The sequence below is a fragment of the Mastigoproctus giganteus genome, chromosome 3 (assembly GCF_048544385.1).
Source record: "Mastigoproctus giganteus isolate SK-2022 chromosome 3, ASM4854438v1, whole genome shotgun sequence".
Lineage (NCBI taxonomy): Eukaryota > Metazoa > Arthropoda > Arachnida > Uropygi > Thelyphonidae > Mastigoproctus > Mastigoproctus giganteus.
In genome coordinates, this window is record NC_143577.1 from 64,550,099 (window position 1) to 64,566,258 (window position 16,160).

Genomic DNA, 16,160 nt, shown 5'->3' on the forward strand with positions numbered 1-16,160 from the left:
AGTTTGTTTTTTAATTTATTAAATAAAAACTTATTCATACACCTTTTCTTTCTCTGAAATTACGTTTTCCAAATAAAAGTAAGTGGTAATAACAATATAAGCCTGAAGATGCACCACAAGTAATAAGAGTCAAAGTGGACGTTATCGAATATTAGTGACCCCTTGTACCACTTTTTATAGACTACCCTTACAAAATTCGAAGGCCGGAAGACTTTTTCTATCCGATAATAAAAAAAGAAAAATCACGATCAGTACCGCACATCAAAAAAAAAATATATAAAATAAAATAAGTAGCTTATGCACTAAATCAAATGCTTAAAAAATAATGGAAAATCGTGTATGAAATCGGAAGATACTTATAAGCTGTTAAGTAGCCACTGCACGATAGAATATATATTTTTTATTTGCCCGCTTGTCACATTTAATACATTTTTCTAGACAGACGCACTCCTCCTTTCGCGCACACACACACATAGGGATGGTTTCTCCCGTCCTTGTGCAACAGCGCCCCCCTGTAGCGGCAACGGCAGTTTTCTCGGTCGTCGTACTAGAGGAGCACTCGATCAGGTGATGTGTTGTGCGGCTGCTCGAAGCCGCTGTCGGATGACAGCCGTCTCCGCTCCAGGATGTTGCTGCTGGCAGTGGAGAAGGGTTAGCCAACAGTGTTTACATATTGCTTCTCAGATGATGTGTAGCAGATGGAATTCGGCGAGCCAGAACCGCTAAGTAAGTGAACGCCGTTGAGAATATTGTCTGCCTTCTTCCTTTTCTACTAACTAGGAGTTTATTGGTGTTCAAGACGAAAGGCTATGAACACTTTCCGCATCGGGAGCTGATCGAAGCCTCATCTTCTCAACTTTACCCGGCTGTTGGTGATGCTGTCGTGAGCTAGGATTCGCGTTACGGCTTGTAAGAAAACTTAATTTCATTACGGAAGACAATCACCTGTTTGTAATCCGCGGGCTTGAAAGGGATGTCACCCGTGTTTTAGTATCGTTAACACTGTGTAAGAGATTCCAGAGATAAAGTTTGGGAACAGCCACAACTCTAAGGTAAGTCTGCCCGTTATGTGAACGACTTCTGCTTGTCCCAGTGAGTGCTGAACCGAAAACTTAAGTGCTGGTCCTAGTCATTTAGATCGTTTCGTATTTGATTACTAGAGATGCAATTCAGTTTCAAACTCGGATTTTACGCGTATCTTTCTCTCAAATATTTTCTATTCGTTGGAACAGCAATAAAAAGAAAATATTTGGAATAAAGAGACAGAGACAAATAATAGGCTGTTTGGTAATATCAAATAGCTCGCTGGGATGGAATTAAATGTTCAGTAGTACAATACGCCAAAAAAACACGTGATTATTAATTCACGTTTATTTAATATCCATGAATAACCATAATAATTTCGTTTTTTTTTTATAACTTAAGTTATCTCAAATATTGATTGGTGCTTAAACCATTTCCATTCTCTTAAATTTTAAATTAATAAAATTTAAATTATTTACAATGGTAATTTTTGTAAATATACTATAATTTATTATAATTATATTATTATAATAATTGATTTATTATTACGACTTATTATGTTGTATATAACTTAAATATATCTACTATTAATAATAATGGTATTTGTTCTTATTAAATTGTGCTTTTCTGGACATACTTCGTTTCTACTAGACTGTAAGGTTTCATTATAAAGTGCAATTACATATGGATATATTTTACATTTAAAAGTATCTATATATTGTTATTTGATATTTTATATGCATTATAATTTTGAGGGTCTATTTAGCTTATGGATGTGTGAATATCAGATAACTGTGTGTCGAAATAGACAGAAATTAAAAAATCTGTTAAATGTTTGTTATTTATTGTCTCGTCCTATAAAAATTGAATTATATAATGTAATTATCTCGCAAATATATCGTTATGGTTTTTGATGGCCTCAGACCCTTTATGAATTTCGCATTTCAATTTAAAATTGAATGGTTTAGTGTCCATTTTGTATGTTGATGTTATGGAGAAAAATCAGTTATTCGAAATTCATAGTGGGTATAATTTCTAAGAGATGAGTTTCAATTCAGGTGATTTATAAGTGAGATAATGTCTCAAGATTCACTTGGAGATAACAATAACCTGTTTGCATTTATTCATTTTATCAGGTAAGTTTCAGCCATTCGAGAAGAGTTTGTTTTTTTATTCATAGTCAATCTAAATAATAATAAAAAAGTGCTTTTATGCAAAAGTTAATGCTAATTTTCAAACCATCTGCCAGTAATACTACTCCACTATTTCCCTTTCTACCTTGTCTGTGTATTGGTACATAGAACTGATTTTATAAAATGTAACATTGATCAATAATTCGAAACAGGTAATTCCGATGAAACTTTCTTGCAAAGACATCTGATTTACTCTGTTTAATACAGATATATAAACTACGGATATGTTCATAATGTCTCAAAACAAAAACAAGGCTATTTGCGGTAATCTGCTTTAGTAGTTTCGGTCAACTTTAACAGATGGCGCTACTTGTAGTACCAACTGACACCTGTTTGAGTCACATTTTTAGTGTGGTTTCTCCTATGAACGTGCAACAAACCAAAAACAAACAAAATTAATTGCAATATCATTTTAAATACACTTTTATATTTATTATATATAAAATACTGTTCGATAAAAAGCTAAATGTCTATAACGTGGTTCCAGTATGTTTAAAACGATGATATTTATGTAAAACTACTGTATGAAATGTAGAATGTAATTGCCCATCCTCAGCCTGAATTAAGGCCAATCTTGATTTATTAAACATTCCATCTTAAATACAGTTATGTAAGACTCATGTTAATAAAGGAATAAACCTATTCTATACTATAAAATAGGTTTATTCTATTTAACTATGAAATTAAGGAATATAGAATAAACCTATTCTATATTCCTTAATTGCTATTAATTACTGCATTCAAACGCGCGACTGCTATTATCACTCGGTTTTTTTCTGCAATTAACTTAATGAAATATTACATGCTTACAAATTTTAAGAAAAAGTATATGATAATAAGCTTTTTCTTAAAATAGCATATTATCATAACTCTTTTTGAAAATATAAGCAATGCATTTAATGATGATATCCTGTTGCAGACTGTTCTTGTTTTCTAATGTATAGTATCAGCATTTAGAAAACATTCCTAAATGTTCCTATTGCTGAAACTAAAAACAAAATTTATCTCTTCTTCACAAACAGAGTTCTTAAATAGAAAAAAAGAGCATCATATAGCCTGAAGAAAAGATTGAAATGAAAACTGACCACTATACGAATATAATCTATTATAACTGGTCCCTACATCTAAATTATATTACTGGAAGAAATATTTGTGTCACATAGCATTCCTCTATGTTTACAGTATTGCAGGTAAGTAGCTAGTTCTCTCTGTCCAATGCTATTGGAAATTGTGACATCACCACTTACATAAGAATATTTAATAATTTTATGTCCGAAGTGAAACGGATTTACCACCAAAGATAGAGAAAATAATAAACACAATTTTCATCATTAAACGTGTTATCAAGTGTCCCCTTTAATTCACAGAAAATTCTTCAATAAATCAATCAAATACTTTGCCTAAAAATAGCGGGTTGGGTTTTTCTGTTTTGGTGCAAGGACATCTAAAGTTGTGGTGAGTCAGTCGATGTACATAATATATTTTGGTCCTATCGTACCCGATATGTAGACGCTCAATAACCACAGCATAGAATCGATATGCTGCTTGCCAATTAATAAAATTACCAAGTAGTACGAGTTGAAATTAATGCTGAATACTTTAGACTGCCCAAAAGGGATTTTATGTTTTAAATGTGAATAAACCAGCTTATTTATTTTTACTACAATTGCAAATTAGTTAAGCCTAAAATACTTCAGCTATAAGAATAACTTGACCAATCTTAATATCCTTGACTAAAAGTAAACAAAAGGTTTTTTTTTTTTTTAACTAACTGAATACTTTATTACTTATATTACTAATAAAAACTAAATTTCAAGTTTTGGTATAAGGAATTCGCGTCTTTAAAAAGCAATATATCTTCTTTATATTTAAGTCTTTTCAAATGAAATATAGCTCAATTGGATCATATTCCTTGCCTCGTCTTTGGCTTATAAAATGATACAACTGTACTTTAAATTTCCCTGGCGATGAGCAGATATTGTAAAGTATACAAAAAATGACAGGACATTCGATTTACGAGTTTGGTTTAGCCGGTAGATTTTACCTATATATCTATAACGCTGTGAAATACGCTTTCTCTTGTCAAATATGAGCAGGTTTTTTTTTTTTTTTACATAAAATTTTCATGTGTGTGTGAGCGCGCAGTTCTATATATGTCACCAAGAAATATCTCCAACGAAAAATTCTCGTATTTCTTTGTTTATTCACGTGAAGACTCACTTCTAAACTTTAAAGAAAGATGTTCGTCTTGAAGTCCGAAATGCATAATAAATCTAGCTTCCCACGAAGTTATAACTTTCTTTCAAGAAAAACAAAATCTTATTTATCCGAGATAACAACTTGGATTTTCAAATAGCTTTATCTTCTGAAAATATAACTAAGAAATAGTTAGAAAATGTTCTGGTTTAATGATACCTGTGAAATCAAAATGACGGAATAACCTGTATCATGCATCTTTAATCTGTTATTTTTAAAATATATAGGCGAATCTATTCGATAACGTTCAGACTTTCAAAATATCTTTTAAAATTGTAAATATTCTTTTTAAACTAGTACGCGATTTTTTTTAAAGTACGTTGATCTTAAATTAATAACCATAAATCTCTACTGCGCAGCACACATAAATTTATAATTATCTATTAAGTGTACAGGTGGATCGAGAAATAATAACACACACGATATGGAATTTTTAACTTTATTTGGTGTCTTAATTTTTAATAAACTCATTGGATTAAATTATATCCAAAGAATGGCTTTTAAAATTTAAGATAAAATGAATTAAAATTAGAATTATCATGAAATATAAATTTAAAGTTGGTTGGTACAAGACTGATGTGACATTATACTCCAATAATACCCGATGTCAGAGCCTGTAGATTTATCACTGCTTTTGAAGAACTCAATTGGTAACTGAGGTGACGTGGCGTTTGTGTATGTCTGCGGTTCGTCAAAGAATATAAGGCTATAAGGGATCCAGTATATTGTGCATGAGTGGCACAAAGTTAGACAATGCCAATATTGTAGATAGATATTGTAGATTAATGATATACTGTTATTGTAATAGTCATTTAGCACCATTAGCGACTAAGGCCATATTGTTCTGTGCATATTGTCTGTATATTGCGCATGTTCTGAGGTCGATTTTATGTTTGCTGGACAAAACACCTCAGTTTCCGGGAGAAAAGACCATGCTACCCTCGTTTGAGACCGACTAACTCAGCCACGTTGTGAAAATTCCACCCATCATCGACGGAATTCGAACTCAGGTCTTTTCCACCCGGTGTGGAGTTAATAGCGATCCTACTAACTGTGCTACCCACGAGGACATTCTTCTTCTTCCAGTCACATAGCTCCCTGAGGAGCTGTTGTGCCCACCAACAAATTCCTCCAACTGCATCGATCACGTGCTCTACGAGCGGCATCGCAAAGTGTCATGCCCAGAAATTCACTAATCCCATCATTCCATTTAGTTGCAGATGGAATGATGCACTTCTGTACCTCTTCCCCTCGATTTTTCCTTCCATTATATTCTTCAACAGCAAGTTTTCCCTTCTTACTATATGTCCAAAAAACTTGAGTTTTCTTTTGTTGATGCTATGATGAAGAGTATTTTATTCAATACCTACTCATCTGTTTTTCGATCAAGGTAAGAAATACGCAATATTCTTCTCTAACACCACATTTCAAATGCTTCAATTTTCTTCCTGTCAACTCTTTTCAGATTCCATCCTTCAGATCCATAAGCGGCAACTGGAAAAATTAACGAATTAATGATTCTAAGTTTCGTCTTTAGGGGCAGATCTCGATCTCTCCAAAATTTTGTCAGATCAGTGACCAATGTTTTAGCAATTGCCTGTCGTCTCTTTGCATCGTTTGAGCAGTCACTATTTTTATTTATTCTTGACCCAAAGTAATCAAATTCATCAACTTCTTCGATATCTTGCCCGTTAACCCTCACTTTACTGGAACCGAGTGCATAATGATATGCAAATATTGTAATATTGAAGGGATACCAATGTCACTCAAACACCGGTGAGGCAGAATTTTAATATGGTAAATACAACGTGTACAAATATATAGGCGGTTGAGGAATTGTCTCAGTTAATAAGCACATAGAATCTAAAGCAGCGCACTCAAATGACGAGGCAATCCATTGTAACTTTGAATCAGTCTGTTGTTACATAATAACAAAAAACCAAAATGAGAGTGAGCTGTCAGCCAAATGATTGTACAGCGTATAATAAACAACTGTACGGTACAAGAGGATGGATCAGTAAATCATAAAGTCTTATAATGGGAGATCAAATTGTTAAACAGCTTGTAAATTTTTAAATTCTTTTCAGTGGAACTTGCTGATTATGGTACCAACTTCAAATTCTAAATGGAAAGCATTCAGGGAAGTAATTATAGAGGATACGAAGGTTTTTATAACGCCTAAGAGATACTGTTCAAGGTTCAGACCTAAATGGAGGTCAGATGATCAGATGAGAGTAGTGGCAGAGATAAAAACCCACGGGATTTTTATAAATTATCAGGGGACACGAAATCTACAGTAAATAAAAAGCAGTCGGCAATAAAGTCACTAAGGATTAGGCAGGCTCAGACAGATTATGAAAAGTTTCTGACTAGGAATCCAAGCAAAAAATATCGAAGAATTATTGAACACTAAAAGGTATGGGATGAATCACATTGACCGCTAGATACGAATGCATTAACTATTGATGCTCCGTTTCAAGTTGCTGACGAATGAATAAATATTTTGCATCTACATTCACTGGTGAATAATTTTTAAGGATGGTGATACTAAAAGTATACCAAATTATAACTGGAAGCGAAATTATTGTGTGATAACTAAGAAAATAGTGGAAGAGAAAAGATAAAATTTGAAGATAAAAATGAAGAAACACGTGGATTAATGGAATCTACCAAATTATATTAAAAGCAGCAGCAAAGGGATAGGCAAACCTTTGTCCATAATTATAAGAGATTCATTGGATTCCGGGGAGGTTCCCCAGATGGAGATGTACAAATCGCTTCCCTGTTCACAAATGGAGGGCGATCAAAGGGCAGAATGGATAATTATATACCTATAAGCTTGACTTCTGTTTCAAGGAAAATAATGAAGTCAGTAGTCACAGAATTATGCATGAATTCAATTATATGACAATCACAGCAAGGACTTGTTAAGAGAAGAATTTGTGTGGCCGATATTATCAGCTGCTCTGACAGAATAATAAAGGAATGGGATGCAAAAAATAATACTGACATCATATACTTCCATTTCAATACAGCTTCTGTTGCTGTGCCGCATGAAAGACTGGTGTATAAATTGGAGCTGTATGGCATTAGGGGTAAGTTACTACTATGGTTAAAGGGATGGTTGAAAATAGAGTGGTTATTAATGGGCACTGCTTTTGGTGAACTAACCAACCTTATTAATGCAATGTGAGGGGCTGCATTGATAAGGTTAGTCCACGAAGGGCTCACTGCTGAGTCCGTTAAAACTTTTAATATTTATTAACGATGTTAATGAAGTCATATGAAGATAAAGTCCAATTTTACAGATAATACAAAGGTTGTCAGGGTAATTAATGACAATCACTATATGCTACTGCAAGAGATGGGCTGAGAAGTGGCAAACGAGGTTTTAGCATTGATAAATGCAAGGTACTGAATACGTGTAGCACTAATCCTAGAATAACATACTAGTCGGGTGGTACGACGACACTCAGTGTAATTCAGAAGGAAAAACCCATAGGGCTAATTGTATAGCTTGATATGAAGTGATCTGAACAGCGCAGACAGTGTGCTAGAATAGCTCAAGGCATTCTGTCAGTGATATGCAGAACCTGCGCGTGAGGTTCTGTGAGCAGGGACAAGAAGGTTTATTATGCTGCTGTATAAGGCAATCGTTAGTCCACATCTTTATTGTGACATAAAGATCTCGAAGTCTCATTTAGGAAGGATGTGGAACTGTTGGAATGGGTACACAGAAGAGCAACGAAGTTAGTGAGAACAAAAGAACACCCAACCAAGAAAGATTTCAATTCTGCATATTGCAGCATTTGAAAACTAGAAACTTGCGAGGAGACCAGATTGAAATTTTTAAGCTTTTAAATGGATTGAATAAACTAAAAGCTATTGGCTTGCTTACCGTCTCTGACGATGCAAATAAGGGAACGTAAATTTAAACTTAAAAAATTATGGTTGATTATTAGAACAAACTGTCGCTTGGTGCTGTGGAAGTGGACAATTTCAATAAATTTAAAGGTAAAGATTGAAAAATGTATTAGAGGGAGTATGAACAGATAAAATGTGTTTTTTTCCGGGAATTCGTGATATACTGAGTAGTTGATAGAATCCCTGTCCTCCCCACACGGGTGGAAAAGACCTAAGTTCGAATCCCATCATTGACGTGAGAAATTTTTATGAACCTTTCTCACAACTTCGCCAAGTTAGTTGGTCTCAGGAGAAGGGTAGCACGGTTTTTCCTGTGGGAAACTTAGGTTTTCGAGCATGCAGGCAAATCTACCAGAGAACATACACACAATTTACAGATAATATAGTCCCTGGTGTGCTTAAAACACTATAATGACTGTCTATTGTCATATTAGAGTCACCCAAGTGTATCTGCCCATGTGTAAAATGTCCATAAATTGCAATAGATATATGAGCCATTTTTCCAACAAACCAAGCATCGGGTCAATTTGCCTGCTTTGTTATAAAAACCCAGTTCCGGGGGTGGGGGAACCTTGCTTTTCATGCCAAATGCCGACTAACTCAGCAAAGGAGTGAAAAAAGCCCATAAAAATTCCTCGCGTCATTGACAGGATTCGAACCCCTGCCTTTTCCACCTGATGTGGGGAGGATACAGTGATTATGACCACTCTGCTACTCGCGCGGACAGTTTGTATATATAATATAAGAATATTACCGTATTTAGCAGTTAGGTGAGCTCGAACCACGGTCGAACGCTTGTACTATAGCTAGCTAACGAGAGGTGCATGTACTATGCACCTCTAGTGTCTTTTCCATTTCTTATTAAAGGCATGTGTGATATTGCTGAAATTATCTTAATGTAAGTAAATAAAAACTGTCTTTCCCCTCTCCCATCAAAACTAGGATTCGCTACACAGATAACCGACAAACAAAGTGCATGTAAAGCCTTCAGTGTTTCCAAATATTCTTCACGGAACAGTAAACAAAATAACTTTGAGTAATTCATTATGCCTTTTGAGATCTTTATAAATGGTCGAATGCCAAATCTTTCTTACTCTTACAGAAAATTAAAAGAGAAACCATCTATAGATATTAAGTAACCAATCACTGCTTCTGTTGCCGTGTTTCGAAGCCAATTTCACTACCTGCCAACACAAAAATACAAACATATCCTTTTATGATATACTGGACCGCGGTTACCTTTCACTCAACATTAGATAAGTTTACTAATTCATTATAAACTAAGTAATTAAGCTATTCCTGATTCTCATACATATAAATCGCATAGGTTATTAGTGTGTTTTCACAGGGGTTAATTAACGGTAAGTTGAACCTTAACTTTCTGCATCATTTCCTATTCTATTCAAATTTTATTTTAAAGAATATCAGCAATATTTATCAGAGAAACGTGCACGTATATTGTAACATATTTAATAAGGATTTCCATTATTTTAGTGCATTCTTCGTAACGCTAGGTAAGCAGAGTATGCACCTCTGTAATTCATCTTTCCGATGAGAATTAATTAAAATGCATTCCTCTGTTGTGGAAATAATAAATTTGAAATGGAAGCCTCACTAACCCGACCTCCTTTCATGTTTCGTAATACCTTACACGGATTACTTTTTTTATCTCTTGGTTTTAAGCGTGGTAAACATAGCTGGCGATAATTTTTGATATAAATTATGATATTCTTTCGTTATAATGAAAGAATTAAAATTGATTACTTAGATAAATCACGGCTCTGTCGAAAAATAAAACCACGGAGAAATATTTTCCTTCGTTTTCTTGTTTACACATTGTACAGCAAGCAGTTAATAAAGAACATAAAGACTAATAGTGATTGCATTTCCCAATCGGTATTTGAACTCGCTTTTAGAACATTAGGAAAATGTTCTTAGCCAGGGCGTTTATCTCTCGATTTCACCAGTTGAGCCTCTGGAGTTTAAGATCTGAAACTGTAAACGTTTTAAAATGTTGATTTGCATTTGTCCTGCTCCTCAGGATCTGTACACAAAATATACTGTTCCTCACAATAGTTCCAATGCCTCTTTTTGCATAAAAGAAAGACTACAATTCCGCATGCGTGAAAACGGACCCTATTTATGATGTCTTTACATTTTTTTTCTAAAAACGTTTCCTTAACTTTTCGTAGTTTATGCGCAATACTGTGCTGAGTTTATTGTTGGACCTGGGTCTAAAGTGTTTTCGGCGCAAATGTCTATGAATTTACAAGAGACTTTTATCCTACTCTCCCATAAAAATCCAACAGTACTTTGCATTTCGTTCGTCTTTCACAGTTGTGTTACCAAACAGCTGTCCAATATGCTACTCTTGATTGGTAGTGGAATTCCCTGGAACATCAATTACTCTTTTCGTAGGGCAGCGATCAATACGGTGCCAGGTGCAACTTTTTTTTATTGTATATTAAATCTGTACGACTATGTATTCACGGTTGATTTACGTGTTGCGCGGCTGAAACCCGAAACGAAATCCATGCTCCCTCAAACTAATATCGGCTCAATATAGCCCCAACTGAAGAGCTCTTTAACAATTTTTCCATTTTCTGGCGGAATTTGAAACCAGATCTCTCCAAATGAAAAACAAATGGAAGACCTTGACCAGTGATTCCACATAGTGTGGTACAATCGTTTTGTATGATATAACACTTTCACAAATAGTTCGTTTGGTTAGCATCTTTTATAATGATAGAAACGAAGTTATTTTTACTTAAATTATCCTTCAAAAAAGAGGTGTGTGTGTGTTATATGATAAATAACACATGGGGTGTGTTTAGTGTTGGCTACCTTCGGGAGATTCATAGCAATTTTTCAAATCCCCCAGACAAGGAACTTTACGTGAAGAGGCCTTTTACAGTAGCAATGGAACATTTTATCCCTTCATAAGGGTCATTGTTTCCATTTCCATCTAATCTGTTACTTTTATTGATCTTGAACTTGACCTGTGTTTGGAACTCTGATATTAAGAAGGGTGAAATGACCATTACGCTCCTGATTTGTAGCAGTTTTATGATAATTATGCACTAAGGAGACAGTCTGTCTAATTCCCCACTGTCAGGGAGACGTTAATGATGATTTGTGAAGCATTTTGTCTTGCATCTGCATAAAAATTTTAGAAGTTCATTGCCACTTCGTACAGGTAGTCAAACTGATTCAGGGTCATCGGCAGAATTTCAGCAGACAAATATTAAGCAATGGTTTCAGAAAACAAATATTATGGTTAAGTATACACCCTGAAGTTGATCAGCCTGAGATAAAATGAAAAGCAGTTTATGGCAATGTCAGAATACATTTTACAAATCAGCGCGTATGATCATAGCAAGGTTATAAGACTCGGAAACATAAGGCCACGCAGTGCAAGAAACCACTTAAATCTAATAAATTATTTTAATAGTTTGTAAAAGTTTATTAATTTCTCTATTTGCTATTGTACAGGAAGCTACCATGAATTATTTTACTTCTCAAATGAAATCGTTAATTTTCTATAAAAGGAATGATAAACATTTTGATATAATTACAGTTGTGTTTAGAATGTTGAACGTAATGATAAGTTGTAAGCAATTTTCTGCAATAATAGCTATTTCCATATGCTACCGTTTCCACGAAATACTACTGCTTGGATCAGATTAATTAATGTTTAAATCTTAGAAAAGTAAACGTATAAATGTGAAGGGTATTTATTTGCGAACATAATGCCTTAAATGTGCTGATAAATGATTCTGAAATAGCATTAATTTGAATATATTATTCTCTATAATGGCTACTTAAAATATTCGGCATAACACTGGGTTATTGACACGTTCAGTTACGCTGTTTATCTTTTAAAATAAATTAATATCGTTTAGTGTGTAATGCTTCCTTAATGACTTTGTTAAAATTAATTTAGTTAATGGCTCAATCAGCCGACATTTAAGAGTAAAGAAGATCTAAATGAACAGGGAAATCGCAATATATGACTTTAAATTTAAAAAAATAATAATAAAAATTAAAAAATATATACATATATTATTTATGATATACTTATATAATTTCAGAAACCTATGAATATTACTTTTAACGTACATAGCGTACTATTCGTTTTAACTTGTGATTTTTAATCTTTGCCACATCTCTTAAAATAAACCGCATTAATATTAAAACACCGGGAATCGGGAAAAAACTTGGCAGGGTAAAAAAAATATTAATTCGAAAGGTGCTGAAAACCAATACTAAGTAAAATGATCTAAACGGCAAGCTGCTATTTTTTTTCTCTTTACACTTCCGAAGTAACGTAACCCATCCTTATTAGATTAATGCATACCCACGTGTCTAGCATAAACAGCCAAGTGTACGATTTAAATTCCTGAAAGTGAAAAGGAACCTTTCTCGACGAGCCCAAAGGCTAATTAAAAACACCCTCTTCCCCTTCTTATTCTTTACTCGTCTTAATCACATTCGCCAAGCAACGACAAACTCTCGCTAAATTATGCAAATCTTTAATGGATCTTTAACCAGTACTTGTCTTCTGAGATTCTTAAAGGGCATCGCTTTGCTTTTTTCCTCTCTCTCTCTCTCTCTCTCTCTGCCAGCCAGCCAGAAGAAGGTTTGGTAGTACACTCCCTCTATTTTTTAACGCTGCCTCTAGTTGTGCTCCTTAGTTAAGTCTCAAGTTAACACTATCTAGCTGGGAAATCCTTTTTTCTTCGGTAGATAATTTAAATTGTCTCTGTTTAACGAAAAAATAAAAAAACACTTCCAATCCTTCCCTTCATTATGCTAGTTCCAAGGTCTTGAACGACGATCCTGTTGTTGTGGCTGCAGCGAAATTAAACCATTAGTTACACAGACTTCGTGAAATTTAATGTTAGGAAAAAGGGAAGAAATTAATGCACAATGTTGTTCGCGAAAAGTGTTCGGTGAGCCGTAAGAAAAGAGGCAAATGGAACCCAGTACGAGCAAAGTTCATCAACTGAAAGGTGAAATGCTCATTTTGCATGTGAATTCCGATAATTTCTCTTTCAAAACGTTTCTCCAAAAGAAATAATCTTCCACGTACCCGAGTATTCTTGTACACAAGAGGACTATTAATTCTGTAGCAATGGCGCTACACCTGTGGGGTCCATCTCGAAAATAACCAGTCAGCGTTAATTGCTGCCTGGAGATACAAATTAGTGATTTTCTGTACCTTACTAAATGTAGACAATTTTTTGTCCATATTTACGAAGGGTATGTCTATAAAGTTTTTTCTTTAATTTTCAGCAATTTTTTTAATAATAGGTTTAAAAACGCACCTTTTTAAATATTTAAAAGTTTATCTTAAAAACTAAAATGAAGACATACATACAATACATGTTGCAATCCATTAAGAAAAGATAATTGGTAAACTCTAAAAAAATTTAAAAAATCCACAAACTTTTTCCAGAAATTAAAAAAAAAAAGTTTACATGTGTCAGGTGTTGCTCCACCGTTTTTATCACAGTTATAGGTGCCACCACCACTACAGGTTTAACTTTATGCATAAAGAAATAATAAATAAATATTCTGTTTATAATCTAGGTACAGTGAACACTGTAAAATACAGCACTTTACAGTTTTACAAAAATATATATATTAAAAGCAGTGCAATACCATGCCAACTCGTTGCACAGGTAAGCTGGTCTAATACCCGAGTAAAGATGAAAAAGTATACCAGGCTGTTTAAATCCTGCTGGCTGAAAACAGAAGGCAAAATAATTATGATAAATGTTTACAGCTGTAAATAAGACGTTGTGTATTCTTAATATTCATATAAATGTTTTAAATCTGCCTTCTCTCAATCACCAAGGTAGTCAAGATTTTAAATAGTTTACTCTTTATAAAAAGTTAATAATAAATTTTCTGTCAATACTCCAGATAACACGCGGCGCGAATATATTATCCTCTGGTATGCTCACCACTGTGAATTTAGATAAGTTTATTGATTAAATAACATCTTTTAATAAAATCGGATGATCCTTTGGTGTACACCTCATAAAATAAATCATATGAAATGTAAATACATCTCTTAGATATACGTGGTACAAAAATCTGTTCAGAAATCTATTTAATTTGATGATTTACGACGATTTTTTATGTTATTTATAAATTTCATTTATGCCCTACATTAAAAAAGCAGTTCTCCATATTATTTCACTTCGGTGCTTTAAACAAAAAAAAAAAAAAAAAAATCTTACTACCAGTTTCCTTTTTCATATTCCCACTCCTCAGATCACTTCCAAGCGTTTCGGACCCAGACCGGATATTATCGTCTGGAGAAATACTTTTGCCGGTTGTAGTCTACATGCGTTTTTCTGTTGGCATTGAACAAGTCCATCTCGCTATGACCATTATACAGTTTTACAAGTGAAACATGGATACTAGTTTCAGTCCAAAAGGCCAGTTTTCTGACTGCTGCTTTTAAAAGATTTCACGACTCTACGTAGGGCCGGTGTTTTTGCTAACGATATTGGTCTTTGGCGAATATGCCAGGGGTTATACGAGCTCTTCTTCGTCAGGAACACAGATCAAAGCACTAACATTGTAAAGAATTCCTTTGTAAAGAAAATCACAGAAGCCCTTTCCAGAACATGTTTTCATACATAGAAAAAAATGGAATAGCTCCTGAACTGTCTTTGCATCTTACTTTTATTATGGATTTAGGATTTACTTCACTTTCCACCCCATTATAATCGACTTTTGAGGGACGAATGAAAATATCATAATTAGGATGACGAATTATCAAGTTAAAATATGTGGAGGGCAGACAAGTCCTCAAACACAGTATTTTATATTATAGGACGATACATTTAGGAAAATTAACTGCTATTAATGCTGCATATATAAAAAAATGGAGTTGACATTCGATGGCGAGAGTAAATGCATACAAATTATGTAATTTCCCCTAGAAGCGAGGGTTGAAGTACCCGTTATGTTAGTATTCAAAGAGACGTGCCACCGGCAACCGTTTTTACACCAGCTTTTGACTTCGAATTTTGAGTTTTTGATAAATATTTATTAAGCTATACGATTTTCATCGCACAACAGTGCATTCTGGATGACGAAAAAATTTAGCGGAAAAGCTGAATTTAAATATGTAGGTTCAAATGGCTTGTCCCAGAATTACGTTTTACTTAAGAATTGCTTATCATCTGAGACGGAAACTAGTTCAGCATTTTAAGAAACTACTTTATGCAGGAAGGCAATAAATAAAACTTAAAGAAAATAAATTATTCGAGTACTTAACAAGGCAATTTAAATGGCAAAGTACTGACAAGATATATTGCATATCCAAAAAGTGGATAACGCGTTTGAATTGTAATATGTGGGAGGAAGATAATTATAACCAGTGTGCTACTGCAAAGTTCAGTCACAAATTATCGCAGGCTTGATCCGCCTCGCGCAAGCTTTCGATGCTCTTCCGTATCCGCTGTTAAGATAATTAGTTATGTAATGAGCAGTTTGTCTCAAGTTGGCAAGTTTGTGATATTACGGTAAACCTCCATTTAAATGATGTACTTTATTGTAGTGCGTATAAAGTAACGGTTGATGCAAACCTATAGGTTTTCTCTTATTAACAGTAAGTATGGACCCTTATAAAACATTATCATTTCTAGTTCCTGATAATCTTTGACTTTGTAGAAAATTAACATTTGTTCTTTCTCTGCGAAGACGCTACAGTTTAAAATGTAATCTTTGACCGCAGAATGATTT

The 16,160-nt window shown here is 34.0% G+C and overlaps 1 protein-coding gene across 3 annotated transcripts in view; it reads left to right on the top strand.

Annotated features, from left to right (window-relative positions):
• The first annotated feature begins 590 nt into the window (after nucleotides 1–590).
• LOC150088051 (uncharacterized) overlaps nucleotides 591–16,160 on the top strand; it is a 657,615-nt gene continuing 642,045 nt past the window's right edge. For all 3 annotated transcript variants that reach the window (XR_016546730.1, XM_090369315.1, XM_090369316.1), the window contains exon 1: nucleotides 591–1,052. The gene's annotated coding sequence lies outside the window, so the exon portion shown is untranslated. The remainder of the gene's footprint in view (nucleotides 1,053–16,160) is intronic.